Raw genomic sequence first — 10,506 nt, 5'->3', positions numbered from 1 at the left:
TGACACCAGTATGAGAAGTGGAAGAAGAAACTATGCATGCAAAGTTTGCCGAGATGAGGCAAGATAAGAGAGTCCAGATACAAAGGTTGGACCATGGGGCAAAGGTGCCTACCAAGGGTTCCAAAGATGCAGCAGTGCACGACCTATATGCCAACAAAGGAATCAGGATACCTGCCAATGGGCAGGCAACAATGGCGACAGGAGTAGCCATTGGACTACAAGAAGGCACCTATGGACGGATAGCACCCCACGGTGGTTAACCAGTTAAACATCGACTCATGACCATGGTGGAGTTAATCGATTCTGACTATACAAGTGAAATCAAAATAGTCTTGGCCAACCTGGCTCAAGAGGACTATGAAGTCCAGAAGGCGATCGAATCACACAGTTGATCATCGAAAAAATCAACAAAGAGAATCTGTACAAAGTAGATCACCTGGAAGAAACCACAAGAGGAGACAAGAGATTTAGAAGCACGGACCAAAACCAGCCCAATAGAAGAAAAAGAATTAAAATCAAAGAGATCACAGTACAAGCCTTTGGATGGTACAATCAAAGGGGAGATATAAGAGGAATTCTCAAATTTACATATGAAGACGAAAAAGCAGTCCTAGCAAAGATCAACATCAGCACGGAACTAGCGATCCAAGACAAGAAATACCAAAGCAAAAAAGGATGGAAAGAATTGATTCCAAAAGAATATCATCAATTCACGAATCTATTCCAAGAGGAAGCTACAGGGCTACCACCCTGAAGACAAGGAATCAACCACAATATTCAGCTGGACAAAGACAAGAAAACAGGAAAATCAAAAGAAATTCCCTACACGAAGCTATGCCTACTAGGAGAAGTAGACCTTGAAGAACTTAGTAAGTACATCGTGTAAAACCGAAAGTGAGGATGGATCAGAGACTCCTTTTCATCAGGAGGATCTCCAATACTATTCGTTAAAAAGAAAGATGGAAAAATGAGACTCTGAGTAGACTACAGAGCTCTCAATTCGGCTACCATGAAAGATCAATATCCACTACACTTAATTGGAGAAGTACTCGATAGACTACGGTCAGCAAAATACTTCACCAAGCTCGACATTGAGGATGCATACCACGATATACGCATCAAAGCAGGAGACAAATAGAAGACTACATTCGCCTCGAGATACGGAATGTTCAAATACTTGGTTATGCCTTTCGGGCTAACCAATGTACCAGCTTCATTCCAAAGATGGATCAGCCAGGTACTCAATAAGTACCTCGACATATATTGCATCGTATACTTACACCATGTACTCATCTACTTGGAAAACATGTAACAACACCACAAGAATTTCAGCAATATCATGGCCGCAATACAAGGATCAGGAATGAAGATCAAACCAACGAAATGCGAATTCCATAAAGAAGAAACCGAATACCTCGATTTATCATCAATCGGAGCGGGGTCAAGGTCGACCCAGTCAAAACAGCGGCAATATGGGATTGGGCCAAACCAAATAATAAAACAGATGTTCAATGCTTCATGGAATTCTGCAACTTTTATCAAAGATTTATAGAGGAGTTTGGCAGGCTTGCAAAACCACTCTATAACCTAACCAAGAAAGACAAGAAATGGGAATAGGAAGAAACAGAACAAAAAGCATATAATGCCATCCAGACACATGTGATATCAGCACCAATACTTGTACACTTCAACCCGAACCGAAGGACAATGATTGAAATGGATACCTCAAAATATGTATGTTGAAGCATGCCATCGCAACAATGTAAAGACAGAAAGCGGAGGCCAGTGTCTTACCGATCCAAGACAAGGACCTGCGCAGAATGCAACTATGATATTGCAAACAAAGAACTATTAGCAACAGTTCAAGCATTAAAGGAATGGAAGAGATATATTCTGAACAATGACTATCCGGTCCGAGTTCCAACCGACCACAAGAATCTGGTCTGGTTCAGGACTATGAAGGAATTGAACGACTGCCAGATAAGGTAGATAGAATACCTCAGCAAATACAACTTCAAAATCGAATACCAACCAGGTAAAGAAAGCAGAAAGCCAGACGCTCTCACAAGGATTGTAAGCGACAAACTACAAACAAAACAAGACAAAAGAATTAAACAAAAAACAAAAGGCAAATGACAAAGACAAAACAATTCAGGCAATAAGAGAAGCATTGTAGGAAGGAAAAAAGGAGATGAAAGGAATTGCTCTAGGTTTATGCCAATGGGAGGATGGAAACATGTGGTATGACAGAAAACAAGAAATTCCTGAAGAAGAAAAAATAAGAACAGACATAATACGACAACACAATGATATCCGAATGGCAGAATACGGAGGAATGGCTAAAACCACAGAATTCATCATGAAATCATTCTATTGGCCAAGACTGCAGGAAGATGTCAAAAGATATGTCAAGAATTACGACATATGCCAAAGGACAAAAATGGCTAAAAACATACTATAAAGATTACTGAAATTGAACGAAGTTCCCGAATGACCATGGAAAACAATTACTATGGATTTTATCACAGACATAGCATTATCAGAGAACTGTGATAGCATCCTAGTCGTGGTAGATCGTCTGATTAAAATGAGTCATTTTATTCCAGTTACAAAAAATATGGACATGAGGGATTTTATACAAACATTCTTGCGAGAAGTCTTCCGACTTCATGGCCTCCCGAAGAATATCATTACTAATCGAGAAACGTTATTCACATCAGGACTGTGGAAAAATGTAACCGGAGAAATGGTGATACAAAACAGGTGGAGCATAGCATTTTACCCGCAAATGGATAGACAAATGGAATAGGTAAATGCAATACTCGAACAAGATTTACCGGCCTACGTCAATTACCAACAAGATGATTGGTACAAGCTGCTATCAATGGCCGAATTCGCATACAAATAAGGCAAACAAGAGACAATTAGCATGACACCCTTCTTCGCAAATTACAGACAACATCTACAAAGTCAGGCCACATATCATACTATTAACAGTATAATACCTGATAGAACAGATATGGGAAAACTACATGAGACATTCCAATACGAAATAAGTCAAGCACCGCGAATGCAAGAAGAACAATACAAGAAACACTGAAGACCTGATCCAAACATCCAACTGTGAGATATGGTATAGGTAATACTACGCAATATCCATACAACGCAATCATCAAAGAAAGTAGATTACAAGAATATCAGACCATTCCGAATACTGGAAAGAGTTGGCAACTGAGCTTATAAACCCGACCTTCCACCCTCAATGTGAATACACAACACATTTCACATCTCACTCCTTGAATTACATAATGATAACAAGTTTCCCTCGCAAACAATTATTCCTCCTCCTCCGATCAAACTCGATGGAGACCCAGAATACAAACTATATAAAATAGTTGATTCCTGCTTCTTCTATGGAAATCTACAATACGAAGCCAAGTAGACCAGTTACTCACCAGAACACAATAAAACTTGGTACTCCGCACACAATTTCAAATACGAAGATCCCCTCTCAACCTTCCGCCAAGGATACCCAGGCAAGCGCGGCTCAGGTAACAATCACATTCAACCAAGACAAAGGCGAGGGAAAGCCTACAGGAAATCTCTACAGGATACTACCCGCAAAAGGATGGAAGCAAGAAAGAGTTGGAGGGAGAAGATGCCAGGAAGGCTGAGGCCACGAGGACATGACCCAGGGAGAGGAGCCCAAACCTACACTGCAGATACAGAACCGGATGTCAGGAGCCTACACAGGCAGGTCGGAGTACTCCGGGAACAACTTGGCCAGGCCAAGGCCATAATTTCGGCAAACGATAAAAGGAACATGGAGCTAAGTGAACTGAACGATATACGGTGGGACACGATCAAGATGGTGAATCTGACCTTAGAATCAGTAAGGATCAGATGGAGGATGGCAGACGAAAGGTTTCACAAATTGAGGAGCAGCATGCATGTAGCTGGAAGGAAGCTAGTAAAATTAGGAGAAAAAGCCTGATGAGACTTAGGCTTAAGGGGAGGGGAGCTAATGTCATGAATGTGGCTTGGCATAGAAAAGACTTTCACATGACTCATTTAAGTCTTATGATTTATTATATTACGATTTGTTATGTTTCGCACATGACTCAATTATAAGTCATAGGACATGCCCATTGCAGATATGCCTTGTGGGTATACCTTGCGTATATGATTTATGTTTTGCACATGATTTCGTTTTGAGGTCATGGGTTTTTGCGCATATGACCACTTGGGGTCATATAACTTGTTTAAAGTGTTAAGATTAGTTTATGAGTTTTTGCATATAACCTCACTACAAGGTGATGGGTTTTGGACATGTGACCAAAATGGTCACATGATTAGCTTATTAGGATTTACTTTCGCACATGTGACCACTTGGGATTATATGACTTACTTATTGCATTATGATTAGTTTATGAGTTTATACACATGACCTCACTACAAGGTGATGGGTTTTGGACATGTGACCATTTTGATCACATGATTAGCTTATTAGAATTTCCTTTCGTGCATGTGACCACTTTAGGTCACATAACTTAGGACAGGAAGAGTACTATATAAGGAGGCCAGTACGGCCGAGAACGATAGACTCTTCATGCTTTGTTCTAAGTACTTTTCCTCGTCCTTGCCATCGCTTCATCCCAAGTGATTATTTCACACCCATAGTGGGCCTTAATGCCTTGGATTCTGGGGGAGATATCTGAGTTCGCTCAGTAGTTCCTAGGGTCTTTGGTATTGAGGTCTGTTAGGTGTTGCGTGGCAGATTACTTGTTTGCCTCTCATTTTGTTACCTGAGGGCTTCTCATAATGCTGTCACTTCGAGCTATTCATCACGGTCGCTTACAAGCCCCTTTTGGTAAAATGTCTACAGTTTCCTGTCTATCGTCTACTTGCAGGTTTCGCGTTCGATTGGGGGGATTGAACATTGTGTTTGGGGGGATCATCTGTATCGTTCTTTGGGCCAGCTCATGTCTTTTATTGGGTTTTAATAGAGTCCTTAGTTCTCACGATACAAAAACACCCTTGGGTTAGACTGATGACCTTCCCAAGTATCACCACATCATACCGGCCACATCAATCCACTGGGGAGGGGGCCTCGCTGGCCCCACCACTCCTCGTTACTACATGTTTCTCTGGTTGGATATCCTACGATGTTGTTTCTCATGGTTCCCTTGGAGTTTTGTCCTTGTGGCATTTACAGTAGTTCAGTCAGGTGTCTCCTCTCTGCCTTGGTGGGGATGGCTTTGACCCTGAAAGACTCTGCCCTCTAGTGTGGTTATCTATGATTACCTGGGGTGGTGTGAGATGATTGGCTGCCAGACACTCACGTTGTCTGTGCATTGGGTTGGTTCGGTTGTGATTTGTGGTTGGTGGCTTCACCCATTGCAAGTGGGGCCTAGCTTCTATTTGACTGCTTCTGTTTCCCTTGTCCCTGCCTTCTTGTCACATTAGCTGGGGGTGCCTCTTACCTATTGTTCGGTCTGTGCCTGTCACCCGACCTGTGGGGCTAGCTTCGGCTGGCTCTGCTTACTCTTTCCCAGCTCTGTTAGACTTCAGTTCAGCTAGGTCGGGTGGAGTGGCTAGTACCGATGCCTTCGGGTATTGGTGCTGCATCCTTTGTGGCTCCAGGCTGTGGCTGGTGGGCTCCCCACGACTGTACGGTGTTGAGGGTTGGGGGTCTGTTCATGTGGCCAAGACCAGTGGCTGCCAGATGGGGTTAGGTATATGCTGTCCTATGGCAATCGCATAGTTGATCTGTCTGAGGGGCTGGGGGGGCTGGATAGGCTCTGTGGTGTCTAGTGTGTGGTGCTTGGAGGGGGCTGATTGGAGGGTGAGAGGCACCTGCGAGCACCAGTCGGGCCTGCATCAGGTTGGGCGAGGTCTAATTAAGTGTTTCCAGTCCGGCTTGGACTGCTGGGTGAAGCTGCTGAGTGCTGCATAGCTTCCCGGCGGACCGGTTGGCTGATAGCCACCTGTGCAGATAGTGGATTGCGACCAACTGGTTGGACTTGTTTGGGTCTTGCATGCTGGGTTATGTGGGGTTTGTTTGGTTTCTTTGGTTTGGTTTTGGGCAAGGCTGGTAGGGGCAAGGCACCACAGATGGGAGATAGGCCCCACTGACCATTTCAGTCTGTCATTACCTCTACGTATTTCTTTTGTTTATGGATTTTGTTTTTGGGGAACAGGCAGCAGGTACAGGTCCTTCTCACTATTACACTCCTCAGAGGCACTTGGCAAAGTAGGTTCATAGGGTCAACAGCCGGGCATGCAGTTGTGAGAGGTGGACATATTGGTCATCTCCTCTCTGCCATTGTGTTGCCTGTAGTTTATATTTGTTCGAGTTTTTTATTGGTTTTCTACTGTGGTGGAGATTTTGCAGGACGGTGTTTAAGACCAGGCAGTAGTGATTTCATATTTTGTTGGACGAGGAACCTGGTTGGGTCGGTCTCTTGCTCAGCTTCAGCTATGCTTGGTGCTGGTTGGCTTCATACCAAAGGCGCTACGGACTTGGACCGGGGCAGGCGCTGGGTTGTTTGATAGTCTTGTAATGAGTTCTTGTACGGGCATGTCACGAACGTGGCTTAGCATGAAAAGGGTTTTCACATGACACATAGTTATGAGTCACAGGTATGTTATTGTTTTGCACATATGACCTATTTGGGTTATATGATTTGTTATGTGTGAGATTTGTGATGCTTTCGCACAAGGCTCGAGTATGAGTCATGGGATGTGTGCCTGATGGGTATGCCTTGCAAGTGTGCCTTGCGGGTAAGCCTTGTGCATATGATTTATGTTTCGCACATGACCTTATTATGAGGTCATGGGTTTCGCCCATATGATTCAGTCGGGTCATATAACTTATCTAGTGCGTTACGATTGGTTTATGAGTTTTGTACATGACCTTGCTATGAGGTCATGGGTTTTGAGCATGTGATCACTTTGGTCACATGACTAGTTTATTATGATTTGGTTTTGCACATGTGACCACTTTAGGTCACATGACTATGGGCGGGAAGAATACTATATAAGGAGGTCGATGCGGCCGAGGAAGATAGGTTCTTCACGCTTTGTTCTAAGTACTTTTCCTACTTATTACTTTAACAAATACAAAACATCTTTACGATCTTTATCTTTATTGCAACGTTATTGTTACGCCAGGAAAAGTCCTTCTCGAAGACGAGTTAGAGAAAGCTTACGTTAGGTGTTCCCGATAGAAGACAAAGGTCTTGTACTATTGGTAATGTAGGCATAGGCCTATAGCTATTGTAAGGTAGAGAAAGCAGAAGACAGGAAAAGAAGTATTGTTCCCCATTGCTAAGAACTAACTATCCAGAGAGGGATCGTTACAGGCATGACTCGGGGATTGCGGGTGTGGGACCGTAGACTTGGTTAGCTTAGGATTAGTGGTATACTGGTTAGCGGTATCCCTGTGCCGGCAGGGGCTCGTCGTATGCCAGTGTTGGTAGTACGAGTTTAAATAAAATTAGATTGACTTCTAAGTACTTTTCCTATTTATTACTTTAACGAATATAAAACCAATTTAGGATCTTTATCTTTATTGCAATATTTATTATTACACAGAGGAAAGCTCTTCACGAAGAAGAGTTAGAGAAAGCTTATCATAGGCGTTCCCGATAGAAGACAAAGGTCTTGTGTACTATCGGTAACTTAGGCAGAGGCCTAGTACTGTCATAAGACTGAGGAAAGAAGAAGAAGAAGAAGAGAAGTATTGTTCCCTGTCACCAAGAACTAACCATCTGAGGAGGGATCATTACAACAACAGCCATTGCCGATAGAAAACATAGGTCTTGTACTATCTATAACATAGGCATTGGCCTAGAGGTATTGTAAGATTAGAAAAGAAAGGAGAAGAGAAGCATTATTTCCTGTCGCCAAGAACTAACTATCCGAAGGTTGAATTTTACATTACAAAGTGTCACTTAGAGTAACATCAACTAATACAAGACGGTTTTCTTCAACTCAGACAGGAAAGAAAATATCAACATTGACTATCACAACCTTAATCTAGGGGGATTTAGTGACACTCTAGATCATGTTTGGGCAGAGCACTCAAGGGCAGCAATTCCAGTAACCCCAGAAAACAGATCCTCTGTTGATAGCTTTCCTACAGAAACTCTACAGCCAGAAAGGATGTCAGAATCAGTAGCACCTAGGCCATCAGCCCCAGCTGCTCCGGTACCAAGTACCTTTATACGTGGAATAACTGAAGACCAGTTTCAAACATTTCTCATAGCAACACGATGTACAGGATAAGAGAATATCCAACCAGCAAAAGACCAAGAATCTAACCCATATAATGGCGCCGCTGATAAACTATGAATATTCTTAGCACAATGCAAAGGATACTTTTCAGTTAAGTGGTATAGAGAACATCCCGTTGAGATCAAGATTCGCTTTATGGAATATCTATTGACAGGACACGCTGGAAATGGATCACGCCTTTCCAAAATGGAAGAAAACATAAGGATTGAGTCACTTAGACGGAATTCAAGCCAACTCTGTTTGAACAGTTTGGCAATTCCAACGTAAAGGAAACAGCGAGACAGAGGTTGGAAAAACTCTAACAAGGAAAAGAGCCATTTTCAGCATACTTGAATAAATGTCGACTATTAGAATATGAGGAAGAATTAGATGATACCATCCTCTACATCATTCTGCAAAGGAACTGCAGTGAGAGACTGCGAGCAGTGTAGGAAATTTCTGAACAGCGCTCCAAAACTTCAGAATGATTTGCAAGATAGGCGATCGACAAGAAAAGCAAACTGAACATGGTTCGAAACAATTCTAAAAATACTATAGCATAGACGATGGTCAAATCATGCAGGAATGCTGATAGAACTTTCAGACTACAAGCAGCTTGTAGCAAAACCGGAGCATTACCATCAGGTGAAGTAATGGAATTGGATAAATCAAGAGCAGGACCAGCTCTGAACCTATCAAAAGAAGAATATGCTAGAAGGATGAATGGGAAACTCTTCTTAAGGTTCGGAAAAGCAGGACATCCAATATGTGAATGCCAAAGCCGACCCAACAACGGATACCAAGGGACAAAGGAGGCTTGAAACAATCGCTTCCAGTTTCAGAAAAAGAGCAATATCTACAAGGTGATTGCCGAGAGCTTATTGGCAGAAAACACACAGGGTCCCCAGTCAATGCTACTCTGTGAAACCTAAGATGCGGACCTGAAAAATCTATCAAGTTAGCAAACTACGATACTGTACTATACATACAACAAGGAGAAGGAGACGGAGATTATGTGATGATCAAGGCAAAGATATACTATGAAAAGCATGAAGAGACAAGAATATATGCAATGGTCAACTGAGGGGTAACTGAAGATTTCATGGATAAGGAAATCTGCATCAAATATGGCCTCAAGACTAAGAAAGCAAAGAAATCGACACAAGTCTACTTAGCGGACCTGAAGCCAAGTGCAATGAGTCCTATAACCCACATTGTGGAAGTACCGATGGACATTGAGAGTCATAGGTAAACAACAACCTGCCAGGTAGCGGATCTTAAGGACCAGGAGATAGTCTTAGGGATGCCATAGTTACAAAGACACAACCCAATGATCAATTGGAATGAGAATAACATGATCTTCACTAGCGAACTATGTGTAACATGATATCTCAACAGTTCGCCAGTAGTCTACTCGATACCAATACGTGAAATAGAAGAGGAAACTTTGTATGCAGATTTCTCTGAGATGCAGCAAGACAGAAGAGTCCGGATACCAAAACTAGATGAATGGGCAAAAGTGCCCACTAAATATTGAAAGAGAGGACTAGGATGTGACCTGTATGCCAACGAGAGGACCAAGATACCTGCCAACAGGCAGGCAATAATTGTATCAGGAATAGCTATTGGACTACCAGATAGCACCTATGGACAGATAGCATTCCGCCATGGTCTAGCAGTCAAACACTGATTTATGACCAATACTGGAGTAACCGGCATTGACTACACAGTTAAAAGCAAGCTGGTCTTGGCCAACATGGCTCCAGAGGACTATGAAGTCCAGGAAAGCGATATAATCGCACAATTGATCATTGAGAGAATCAACAGTAAAGACCTACCTGAAGTCGATTAACTGAAAGAAACCATAAGAGAAAGCAAGAGGTTTAGAAGCACAGACCAACCTCAGCCCGATACAAGAGAAAGAGCTGGAATCAAAGAGATCACAGTACAGACCTTCGGAATGTAGCAGCGAAAATGAGACACCACAGGAGTTCTCAAATGGACATAAGAAGAAGAAACAATTGTCATAGTAAAAATCAAGATCAGTGCTAAGCTAGCAATCCATGATAAGAAATATCAGAGTAAAGAGACATGGAAAGAATTGATTCCAAAAGAATATCATCAATTCACGAATCTATTTCAGGAACAGGAAGTTAGTGAGCTACCACCCAGGAGACCTGGAATCGACCATGAGATTCAGCTAGAGAAGGATAAAAATACGGGAAAAAC

Source organism: Tuber melanosporum, assembly GCF_000151645.1.
Source record: "Tuber melanosporum whole genome shotgun sequence assembly, scaffold_194, strain Mel28".
Classification (NCBI taxonomy): domain Eukaryota; kingdom Fungi; phylum Ascomycota; class Pezizomycetes; order Pezizales; family Tuberaceae; genus Tuber; species Tuber melanosporum.
This window is presented reverse-complemented; position numbering follows the sequence as displayed.